Consider the following 13,227-nt stretch of genomic DNA (forward strand, 5'->3'; position numbering starts at 1 on the left):
TGAATCAGATGGTCATAACATGTAACAGTTACTTCATTTACTTCTGTTCTAAATTTCTAATACAGTTCCATGTAACTGTTTAGCCCTTTGGATTACTACATACCCACTGACTAATTTTCATTAAATTTTTGCCTTGTAATGATTAAAAAAAAAAAAGTTGCCAAGCTTTATTTAGGTTGCAATCATGATGCCTTTTTGGTTTGCAAGAAACAATTTTTTACTATCATAGTCCAAAATGATGTTTTATAACTACATCATTCCTTCAGTATTTTGTAGTTGACATTCTATAAGAAAGGACTTTTCTCCCCCATCCTCCCATCTTGCCCCCCACTCATTTCTTACAATGTGGAAAGGTATTTAGAAGCTAAAGTCTCAGTGCTACTAATAGATTATTGCTTTTAGGTCCTTTCAGATATATAGACATAGCTATGTATATAACTATATATAGTATATATAACTATATGTAGTTGTATATAAGTATATATAGACATATAAAACTCTGTATGGGGTTGTGTATTTTTTTCAAGTGTTTATAATGTGTTCAATCCCAATTTAGTCACACAGGATTTTTCCTTGCCTTCTTCTATTCCCTATTTGTATCACTTCCTTCCACATTGACAACCCTCTCTCCCAATGTTGTCTTCTCTCCTCCTCTTTCTCCCCTTCCTTTCCTCTTCTCCATTCCCCTTCCCTCCCATTGGTTGTCAGGCTGGAGGAGCGCAATGCAGGCATCAAAGATTTAATATCAAACTTTAGAAAATGTCACAGAAAATGAAAACAGGCTTCTGGAAAGTGAGAAGGGCTTGATCCAAGAGGAAGAGGAATAATTGTAGGCACTCAGAGCCTCGAGTGACCTTGGCTCAGCGGCAGCTGCAGGGACCCTGTACCACCCTCGTATTTGTCTGAGCCTTCCGTGGCAGAAGAAGCCTCAGACCCTGCGCTGAGTCCCAGCCAACCTTCCTTGATGCTGCCACACAGTTTCCTATGAAAGTCATATTGACATTTTCTTCCAAGCTATGTCCAACATTTCTTTTTCTGTTGGATAGTGAACACGAGGTCTGGGTTCAAGCAGTGATTCTTCTGTCAGTATCAGACTCTGCAACAGGAGAAAAATCATATTTTTCAAGTAAAGTTAAGTAAACAAATTTCAAGTTTGCCTAAAGAAGAGAATGAAAAACCTACTTCTTTAAGATTGAACTTTGGGATTCTGAGTAAGGAGGTCTCTGAGTAAATGTTGAAAAGTGATTTCTTGGTTTTTAAAGTTTCCTTGGTGGAATAGACAATTATATTGCTTTATGAAAGAGAGGGAAGGATATTTTATGCATAAATATTTTTCTTTTATTCTGCCCATGTCCTTAGTTTAAATTCTTAGAAGATAGATTACTATCTTCATAAATCTATGAATCTATGTCCTGTTATAGCTATACATTATTGGAACTGAGTTTTAACAATTTTAAAAGCTGTTTTGTAATTGAAAGTACATTGCTACAAGCTAATTTTTTAAAGTTTATTTTTAGTTATTTTAATTACAGTTGCATAGTCTTTGATTACCAGGAACTTCACAATTAGTTTTGCTTCCACTTTTTTGCTTAGTTTTTAAATTAATTAATTAATTTATCTGTCTGTCTATCTATTGGCTGTGCCACGTGGCTTGTGGGATCTTAGTTCCCCGACTGGGGATTGAACCCAGGCCCCTGTGGTGAAAGCACTGAGTCCTAACCACTGGACTGCCAGGGAATTCCCTGTTTTTGTTTTTAAATTAAAGTGTTTTATTTACAGAAAAGTCACAGAAAAGGATTACAGAAAAGTCCAGAAAAGGATTAATACAATTTTATGAACACAATTTTGTTGGTAATAATTAACAGAATCAAGAGTAGTTTAATATATAATATCATTTGGTATATAATACACATTAAAATAGTTTTCGTTTTATGAAAGTTTATAAGTTTATCCATTAGTTTTCATGCTAACTCTATCCATTAGTATTTTATATTCCTTTTTTTAAACAAATCTAAAACTAAGGCAGTATACATGAAACAGATTTGATAAATATTTTAAAATCTTGCTATCTTCTGTATCAGATACTACTTTAATTTTAGAACCATCTTCAAATAAAATAGTCTGTCCATTATAATTCCTAAATGAATGAGTTAAGCATCAAATGGACATCATAATATGTAGAAGAAACTGTCATAAAATTTTAATGGAAAATATTGCATTAGCAATATCATAAATTAACAAAGAATTTTTAAAGAGTATTGCATGAAGTAAGGTACATTAAATGTTTTGTAATGATTAGGTCTAGAATATTTTTTACTTGCATTCTTGTTCATATAGTTTAAAACACTAAAGCACTGACTTGAATGAAAGAGGACTATATTAAAATGAATAAGATTGCAGCATATGCCATTTTAAGAATAAAAGAAAGATGGACTAAGTGCTTTGATTTTATGTTCTCCATTCAAGTAGTCTTCAGTGTTTCTGTTATCTTTGAATAACAAAAAGGATTCTTTAAGTACTGTGTGGGAAAAAAAGACCACCTTTTTACTCATAGAAGAATCTAATCTTATTTGGATTGAATCTTCTAGATGTCTCAAGGCAATTCCTTTAAGTAATAGCAGTTCATTATAAGGTGGCCAAAAGTAATCACTAATTTTGACATATGGATCATGTGGGACATCAAAAAATCTATTTATATGAATCTCTAACATTTCATGTAATGCTATTAGTTATGCAGTTGATTTTTTAATGTTTTTCTTTTTTCCTCTATATTTTTGTTATTTTAAAATTTCTTTTTAATTTATTTTCAAAAAAATTTTTGAAGTATATTTGCTGTATAAAACTGTATGTTACAGGTGTACAATATAGTGATTCACAGTTTTTAAATGTTATGCCTTATTTATGGTTATAAAATATTGGCTATATTCCCTGTGTTGTGCAATATATCCTTGTAGCTTATTTTATCAATAATAGTTTGTGCCTCTTAATCTGATACCCCTATATTGCCCCTCTGCCCTTCATTCTCCCCACTGGTAACCACTAGTTTGTTCTCTATAGCTGTGAGTCTGCTGCATTTTTGTTGTTGTTATATTCACTAACTTATTGTATTTTTAGGTTCCACATATAAGTGATATCATACGGTATTTGTCTTTCTCTGACTAGTTTCACTTATCATAATACCTTCCAAGTCTATCCATGTTGCTGCAAATGGCAAATTTTTGTTCTTGTCCATGTATATATGGAGCAAAATATATGTTCCATATATACATACAATGGAATGTTACTCAGCCTCTTTATCCATTCATTTGTTGATGGACACTTAGGTTGCTTCTATATCTTGACTGTCTTAAGTAATGCTGCTATGAACATTGCTGTGCATGTATCTTTTTTAATTAGTGTTTTTGTTTTTTATGGATATATACCCTGGAGTGGAATTGCTGGGACATATGTTAGCACTATTTTTAGTTTTTTTTGAGAAACCTCCAAACTGTTTTTCACAGTGGCTGTACCAATTTACATTCAAACTGGCATTGTATGAGGGTTCTCTTTTTCAAGTCCTGGCTAACATTTATTATTTGTGGATTGTTTTTTTGTATTTTGGCTGCACCACACGGCATGCAGGATGGTTCCCCAACAAGGGGATTGAACCCAGACCACTGCAGTGAAAGTGCCAAATCCTATCCACTAGGCCACCAGGGAACTCCCTTATTTGTGCTATTTTTGATGACAGCCATTCTGACAGATATGAGGTGATACCTCATTGTACTTTTGACTTGCATTTCCCTAATGATTAGCCATGTTCCCTAATGATTAGCCATGTCTTTTCACGTGCCTGTTGGCCATCTGTATGTCCTCTTTGGAAAAATGTCTATTCAGGTCTTCTGCCCATTTTTTAATCAGAAGGAGAAATTAAGGAAGCAATCCCATTTACCATCACATCAAAAAGAATAAAATACCTAAAACTAAGCCTACCTAAGGGATCAAAATACCTGTACTTGGAAAACTATAAGACACTGATGAAAGAAATTGAAGACAACACAAACAGATGGAAAGATATACTGTGTGATTGGAGTGGAAGAATCAATATTGTTAAAATGACCATATTACCCAAGGAAATCTACAGATTCAATGAAATCTCTATCAAAATACCATGGGTGGGACTTCCCTGGTGGTCCAGCAGTTAAGACTCCGTGCTTTCAATGCAGGGGGCCCAGGTTCGATCCCTGGTCAGGGAACTAGATCCCACATGCCACAATTAAAGGCCTGCATGCTGCAACTAAAATGATCCTGCATGCTACAACTAAGAATCCAGCACGCCACAGTGAAGACACTTCCTGCTGCAACTAAGGCCTGGCATAGCCAAATAAATAAATATATTTTTTTAAATGCCATGGGGGCTTCCCTGGTGGCACAGTGGTTGAGAGTCCACCTGCTGATGCAGGGGACATGGGTTTGTGTCCCTGTCCAGGAAGATCCCACATGCTGCGGAGCAGCTGTGCCTGTGAGCCATGGCCGCTGAGCCTGAGCATCCAGAGCCTGTGCTCCACAACGGGAGAGGCCACACAGTGAGAGGCCCATGTACCGCAAAAAAAAAAAAAAAAAAAAAAAAAAAAAAAAAATGCCATGGATAATTTTCACAGAACTAGAACAAATAATTTCAAAATTTATATGTAAATGCAAAAGGCCCCAAATAGCCAAAACAATCTTGAGAAAGGACACTTTTGGAAGAATCAGGCTCCCTGACTTCAGGCTATACACAAAGCTATGGTAATCAAAACGGTATGGTACTGGCATAAAAACAGACACACAGGTCAATGGAACAGAATAGAAAGCCCAGAACTAAACCCAGGTGCTTATGCTCCATTAATCTACAACAAAGGAGGCGAGAATAGACAATGTTTTTCTTTTTCAATTTTCTATCAGTTACAGGAAAATGGTCTCAAAACTCACCCAAGGTAATCAAGAGTTTCTCCTTAAATTCTTTTTTTTAAACATCTTTATTGAAGTATAATTGCTTTACAATGTTGTGTTAGTTTCTGCTGTATAATAAAGTGAATCAGCTATATATATACATATATCCCCATATCCCCTCCCTCTTGTGTCTCCCTCCCACCCTTCCTATCCCACCCCTCTAAGTGGTCACAAAGCACTGAGCTGATCTCCCTGTGCTATGCGGCTGCTTCCCACTAGCTATCTATTTTACATTTGGTAGTGTTTATATGTCAGTGCTACTCTCTCACTTCATCCCAGCTTACCTCCCCATGTCCTCAAGTCCATTCTCTACATCTGCATCTTTATTCCTGTCCTGCCCCTAGGTTCATCAGAACCTTTTTTTTTTTAAAGATTCTATATGTATGTGTTAGCATACAGTATCTTTTTTCTCTTTCTGACTTACTTCACTCTGTATGACAGACTCTAGGTCCATCCTCCTCACTATAAATATCTCAGTTTCGTTTCTTTTTATGGCTGAGTAATATTCCATTGTATATATGTGCCACATCTTCTTTACCCATTCATCTGTCGATGGACACTTAGGTTGCTTCCATGTCCTGGCTACTGTAAATAGTGCTGCAGTGAACATTGTGATACATGACTCATTTTGAATTATGGTTTTCTCAGGGTATATGCCCAGTAGTGGGATTGCTGGGTCATATGATAGTTCTATTTGTAGTTTTTTAAGGAACCTCCATACTGTTCTCCATAGTGGCTCTATCAATTTACATTCCAACAAACAGTGAGAGAGGGTTCCCTTGTCTCCACACCCTTAATTCTTTTATATTAAGCATTTTTGTTTTCAGCTTATTAAAGGTTCTCAATTCAGAAAAAGATGTCACTATGTGATGTTTCATTGTTTACTATATTAAGAGATTCCAGTATCTGTTGCTGTTCATTCAGCCACTATTTTTTCTTTATCTTTTCATTCTTTGACATTACCATTCTAGACAGTACCATTTGTAGTTCATGTCTTAATTTTTGGAACTCTTCTTTTCCTAATGTTACCAGAACATCTTCATTCAGTGGGATTAATTTAGGAGTTTCTTTCTGCCATTGACTAATTCCAGTGGTGGTTAAACATTTCACTGACATAATTAATGATAACTGAGCATTTGAATCAGTGAATGTCTCAGTTCCAGCAAGCAATGTCTTATTCTGACATTCTTCCACATCATTTCATATTTCTTCACCTTCTTTGGTAAGTTCTTCTTCAGTATCTCTAGTGTCTTCCACATCTGTAGTACACTCTGTATCTTGCTGATTCAGTGACTTGCACTTATAATTTTCTTAGCCTTATGATAATTTAAAAAGTTTTGGGACCTTGGGCAATCCCTTAAACCAGTGGTCCTCAACATTTTGGCACCAGGGACTGGTTTCATGGAAGACAGTTTTTCCACAGACCAGGGTGGTGGGGAGGATGGTTCAGGCGGTAATGTGAGAGATGGGGAGCAGCAGATGAAGCTTCGCTGGCTCACCCGCCACTCTCGTCCTGCTGTGTGGCCCAGTTCCTAACACGCCGCGGACCGGTACCAGTCCACAGCCCAGGGATTGGGGACCCCTACCTTATACTATCTGTGCATGAGTTTCCTTATCACTCTATTCAGAGAATGTGCTAGAGAATAAAGGAGTACGTGAAGGGAAGCCGTCAAGTTAATCAGTTTCCTCAGTTCCCTACCACTTTGTCTTTCCCTCCTAACAGGTGGGTTTTTGGAGCTGTCATTGGTGCAGGAGCTAGATAAGAGTGGCACTTGAGGCCTGGCTGGACTTTGGGCAATTCCCAATTCCAGCACGTGGGAAGTTTTCCCCCACACCACCAAGCAATTCTCTAGGTGTCCTGCAATTCAACTCAATTCTGACATTATCTATCCAGTGATAGCATCAGATTCCACAGGTTAAGGACTCAGTCTCACAAGACTGCCCCGTTCTGCTTCAGATATCAATCACAAGTTTAGGTTGTCACCTGTGTCTCTGATCAACTGGCTAAAAATCAGAGGTTCCTACGATCCCCTCCTTGGGTTCAATTAATTTGCTAAAATGGCTCACAAGACTTAGAAAACCAATTTACTCACTAGATTATCAGTTTATTACAAAGGATATTAAAAGTTAGGAATCAGCAGCAATAGGAACAGATACCTAGAGTAAGGTCCTGAACAAAGGAACTTCTGTCCCCATGGAGTTTGGGTCCAGCACTGTGGCGAATGGAAGTGTTCTAGTTCACAAACCTAGAAGTTTTAGAAACCCCATCCTTTTGTTTTTTTATGGAGTCTTCATTATATAGGCATGGTTGATTAAATCATTGGCCACTGGAGATTGATTTTAATTTCAGCCCCTCTCCCCTCCTCAGAGGTCTGGGGATGGGACTGAAAGTTCCAGCTCTCTTATCAATTGGTTATCTTGGCAACCAAGCCAGCCCTCACCCTTTCCGACCTTCCAAAGTCACCGTATTAACATAACAAAAGATACCTTTTTCAATCTCAGCACCAGAAATTCCAAGGGTTTTAGGAGCTCTGTGCCAGAAAGGGGGACCAAATATATATTTCTTATTCTAAGTTGCAGTATCACAGGTATCCAGCTCCTAAGTGTTGCAGGAAAGAAAGTGGGGCCGGAGAGAATGGTAACATCCCAGGTCACATCCAAGTCCCTGGGATAGCCACCGAGTGTGGGTTCTTGGCTTCACACAGGAAAGAATTCAAGAGCGAGCCATAGTAAGGTGAAAGAAGGTTTATTTAGGGAGATACATACTCCATAGAGTGTGGGCCATCTCAGAAGGGGAGAGGCACTAGGATACAGGGTTGTCAGTTTTTACAGGGGTGGGTAATTTCATAGACTAATGAATGGGAGGATTATTCCAACTATTTTGGGGAAGGGGTGGGGATTTCTAGGAATTGGGCTACCACCTGCGTTTTGGCCTTTTATAGTCATTGGCCTCAGAACTGTCTTGGTGCCTGTGGGTGTGTCCTTTAGCTGATATATTACAATGAGCATATACTGAGACTCAAGGTCTAGTGGAAGTCAATCATCCACCATCTTTGACCTAGTTGGTTCTAACCAGTTTATGTCATGTCCCCAATGGCTATCATTCTTTTAAAGGTTGTGCCTTGCCCCCTTCCTATCTTACCAGCAGTAAGGGGTCTCTCCTTCAGGGCTGGGGCTCCATATCCTGTGAAATGCCAGGCAGCCCCAGTGGCAAGTTGCCACCATTATGGCACTCTCCTCAGCCCATCACTTACCGCCACAGAGCCACTGCTTCTGTTTTTTAGTTTTGCCTGTTGGCCCTCCTCTACTAAGCCCCTGTTTATACTAGCAATGATGCCAGATACACTAAATGGTTTCTAGCTTATTTCAGTCTTCTTTGTTAATTATACTGTGCCTCCCAGCAGTGAGAGTCATTGATTCCATAATGTTGATTGAATGTTTACTCTTTGTCAGCCCATTTGTGGAATTGTTGACAAAACAGCTATGACTCTTGTGGGGAGCTAGTTTGGAAAAGAGACAGGGCAAACAATCAGACAACTTGCTGTCTACAAGAGGACAATGAGCTAAGTGCCTGGTGTTTAGGAGCCTAGTGGAGGGTGATCAGGAAGAGATTCTTAGGAAAGTCAATAATTGGGTTGGGGCTCAGGGGTAAGCCCATGGTTTGGAAATAGAGGGATTTGATGGAAGTTCACAGACAAGGAAACTGAACACATCAGAGGCATTACCAAAAAGCAAAAGACCTGCCTCACAAACATATGGAGAGAGAAGGGAGAGCAAAAGTTTGGGATTTAACATGTATATGGGCCCCATAGAGTAGAGGGAACATGGCATTCATTGAAGGATTTTTATCAGTGTTGTTCTCTGGTGAGATATGGATAAGTCTACAGGATAATTGGAGAAACAGAAAGAATGGGATCATAGAGATACATTTGGGACTGATTCAAACTGTATTCATTTATACTGAGGGTCAGCAAAGTACAACCTGTAGTCAAATCCACACCTCTGCCTTGTATGTATAAGGCTTGTGAAATAAAATTGGTTTTTATATTTTTAAGTAGTTGAGAAAAATCAGAGTACTATTTCTTCAAATTTCAGTGTCCATAGTAAAGTTTTATTGGAATACAGTCGTGCAAATTTGTTTACACATTGTCTATGGCTGCTTTCACACTACAACAGCAAAGTTGAGTAGTTGCTACAGAGACCTATATCTCTTAAGGCTTAAAATATTTACAGCTCTTTACAGAAAAGGATTACTAACCTGTAATTTACAGAATTAAACTATTTTTGTTGAATGCCCATGTCAAGGCAGGCTATCAGTTATTCATGTATATGTTGTAGGGGATCACAAGTTAAGAATACAAGAGCTTCCATTTTGGTGGAAGTTAAATTTTACTTAATAGGTGGGTTTATTTGAAATCTAGATAGAAATACTGGCATATGGAATGTGAATTATGTTATGGCATCTCTGCCTCTGAAAACCTCCTGAGAGACTTCCTGAAGGTAATGCTGTCCAAACTGAGACAAGGATGGAGAGAGGTTAGAGGCCAGAGGCCAGAGTCTGAGCTGAAATTCGGATGTGAAAGGAGCATGGAGGAATGGGGAGTGTTTCTGTTACCAGGTTCGTCGACTGAACCCACGCTGGGGTCCTAGCCTGGCTGAGACCCCTTGTCTCAGCCAGGGAGGTTCTTTTTCTGATCAGATCCATGCAGTCAATAATGAAACTGATGCTGAGACTGGAACAGCAGTGGCCAAAGAATGGAGAAGCAGGAACCTAGTTCACAACTCAACTTCTCAACCCAATTCAGGCAGAGACACCAAATATATAGGAGAGTCGAAATAAAAGGGAGGGTTTTGGAAAGAGTGGGAGGGATATTCATGAGTTATCTGAGACAGATGAGTGGTTTGGACCCAAAACTGATGCAACTCTCCTTTTTAGTCCTTGTGTGGAATTTTCTGGTTGTTGTCATGGCAATCATCAGCTGTTCTGGTGGTGGTAGGTGTGTCATTTAGCTAATGTGTTACTGTGAGTGTATAATGAGGCTCAAGGTCTACTGGAGGTTGAATCTTCTGCCATCTTGGGCCTAGTTGGTTCCAAACAGTTCTTGTCATTTTTTGTCTATGCAGCTTCCTCCTGAAACTTAGATTAAGTGTAATTGGTTTCCATTTGAGAGAGTGGCAGGGGTATGATTCTTGGGCAACAACCTTGGTAACATTTCTTGTCTTGTTTGTGAAGTGGAAAGCATTTTTGGAACAGGGTAGGGAAGGGAGAGGAGACATTGAAGGATCCCAAGGAGAATGATCCATGCCAAGTCCTCTAGATTGGAGATCGCTTTGCTCTAAATATGTCATTTCTAGCATGCGTGACCTATTTGGAGTAAACACAATCAAGGGAGGTTCTAAACAGGAGAGCTTTCAGTGCAATGGTATCTGAAAAGTTGCCCTCAAATAAGGTTAGGTATTAGAAAGCTCTTCCTGCTTTTGAGAAAAGTGAACTTTGGGTGTTCACTCTTTGGGACTATGGCAGAGAAGTATTATAAATTGTGTGGCTTATATTCTTTCTCCTTTTTGCACTCTTCCTGCTCCTTCCCACTGAAGATTCCCATGAGTGGCCTCTGAATTGTGTAATTAATGAACCTCTTGCTGAAATATACACTTACTTATATTCCATGATTTTGTGTAAAACTTGTCTTTAAGAATCAGGGACAGCTTAACATGCCCTTTGGCATCAAGATCTGGGAGGCCAAGTTTGGTGTCTTATAAACTTTCAGGGAACCCAGATTCCTGATATCTGGTAAGAAGGGTGGTACTGAAATGTGAAGGTGTTGGGAATCAGAGTCTCAGTGGAGGGGAGACAGATTTTGATCATAGTGCACGTTTGGACCAACGGACTAATGATGGTTGGGGCCAGGGTAGTGGGGACCAAAGAAATATTTTACTTATTTTAAATTATCAACAGAATTTATTGTTGATACAAATGTTAATTAAATATATTTTACCAATAACTTATAAAGCAATTGATAGAACCAAAACAATTTCCCTCTAAAGGTATAATACTGACTTTTTTGTATTTTTAAAAAATTTGCATCTGGTCTTGCTTTTCATGTATCTAATAATTTGCTTACTCATCATAATGCTAGGCACTATTATTTTTTATTGTGGTAAAATTAATGTTACATAAAATTTACCATTTAAATGTACAGCTCAGTGGCATTGTGTGTCACCTTGTTCTGCAATCATCAACCATACATCTCCAGAACTCTTGCAAAACTGAAATGGTACCCACTAAACACAATTCCCCATTACTCCCTATTCCCAGCCCCTAGCAATGACCATTCTGCTTTCTGTCTCTATGAATCTGACTACTCTAGGTATCTCATATAAATAGAATCATACAATATTTGTTCTTTGCTGTCTGGCATATTTCACTCACATAATGGCCTGACATTTCATCCATGTTGTAGCTATGTGTCACAATTTTCTTCCTTTCCAAGGTTGAATAATATTCCCTGGTATGTATATACCACATGTACATACCACATATGGTATTTCTGTTTTCTTTTGTTTTTTTCCCCCAGAAATAACATTGAGATGAATCCATAACAGATGCACCATTTTACCTTCCCAAGGGCAAGGCACAAGAGTTCCAGTTTCTCTACATCCTTGCCAACACTTTTTTTTTTTTTTTTTTTTTTTTTTTTTTTTTTTTTTTTGCGGTACGCGGGCCTCTCACTGCTGCGGCCTCTCCCGTTGCGGAGCACAGGCTCCGGACGCGCAGGCTCAGCGGCCATGGCTCACGGGCCCAGCCACTCTGTGGCATGTGGGATCTTCCTGGACCGGGGCACGAACCCGCGTCCCCTGCATCGTCAGGCTGACTCCCAACCACTGTGCCACCAGGGAAGCCCATTTTTATTATTATTATTTTTAATACAATAGTTATCCTAATGGGTGTAAAGTGGTATCTTGTATACTGATTTTTACTGATTGGTATATCTTCTTTGGAGAAATGTCTGTTCATGTTATTTCCCCATTTCTTAATCAGGTTGCTTTGTTGAGTTGTAGGAGTTCTTTATATACTTTGGATATCAGTTTATAAGATTGCAAATATTTTCTTCTGTGGGTTGCTTTTTTCACTCTGTTGATTTGGTACACAGAAGTTTTTAATTTTGATATACTCAAGTTAATTTATTTTTCTTTTGTTTCCTGTGCTTTTGGTGTCATATTCAAGAAATTGTTGTCAAATCTAATATTACAAAGCATTTCTCAATGCTTTCTAAGAGATTTATAGTTTTAGCTTCTAAGTTTAGGTCTTTGATCCATTATGAGTTAATTTTTGTGTATGATGTAAGGTAAGGGCCCAACTTCATTTTTTTTGTTTTTGCATGTGGCTTTCCAATTTTCCCTGCACCATGTGTTGAAAAGACTGTTCTTTTCCTATTGAATGGACTTTACACCCTTGTTGAAATAATTTGACCTATATGCAAAGGTTTATTTCTTGGCTCTCTATTCCATTGGTCTATATGGTTTGCATTCTTCTTTAAAAATATTTTTTAGGCTTTACATTTCAAAAGCAGCATTCCTAGTACAGCATATAGGAATAAATACAGCGGGAAAGATTTTTTCAAGTTTTATTCAGAAATAATTGCCAGACATCTCTTTATAAGTTTAAGATGTTATACCATGATGGTTTCATTTACATATATTGTGAAACGAAGATTTTTAAAAATATTTATTTATTTATTTGGCTGCTCTGGGTCTTAGTTGCAGCATGTGGGATATTTGTTGCGGCATGCGGGATCTTAGTTGCGGCATGCGGGATCTAGCTCCCTGATCAGGGATGAACCTGGACCCTCTGCATTGGGAGCATGGAGTGTTAACTACTGGACCACCAGAGAAGTCTATGAAAGGAAGATTGTTAATTACACTATTCTGACTAGGAATCCCTGACAACTTGTGTGATGTAAGTCAGGTGACTAACATAGAGATCAGCAAACTTTTTCTCTAAAGGGCCAATTTTTTGGAGAGACAGAGATTTATTTTAAGAAATTGACTCATGTGATTGTGGAGGCTGGCAAATCCAAAATCTGCAGGGTAAACTAGCAGGTTGGAGACCCAGGGAAGGGTTGATGTTACAGCTTGAGTCCAAAGGCCATCTGCTGGCAGAATTCTGTCTTTCTTAGGGTACCTCAGTCTGCTTTTGCTTAAGACCTTCAGCTGATTTAATGAGACTTATTTACATTATGGGGAATAATCAGCTTT

The 13,227-nt window shown here is 38.4% G+C and overlaps 1 pseudogene; it reads right to left on the reverse strand.

Moving 5' to 3' along the window:
* Window positions 1-991: 991 nt before the first annotated feature.
* LOC136143754 (centromere protein K-like) lies at window positions 992-11,425 on the reverse strand (annotated as a pseudogene).
* Between the last annotated feature and the right edge of the window lie 1,802 nt (window positions 11,426-13,227).

Source organism: Phocoena phocoena, unplaced genomic scaffold (assembly GCF_963924675.1).
Source record: "Phocoena phocoena unplaced genomic scaffold, mPhoPho1.1 SCAFFOLD_110, whole genome shotgun sequence".
NCBI classification, from domain to species: Eukaryota; Metazoa; Chordata; class Mammalia; order Artiodactyla; family Phocoenidae; genus Phocoena; species Phocoena phocoena.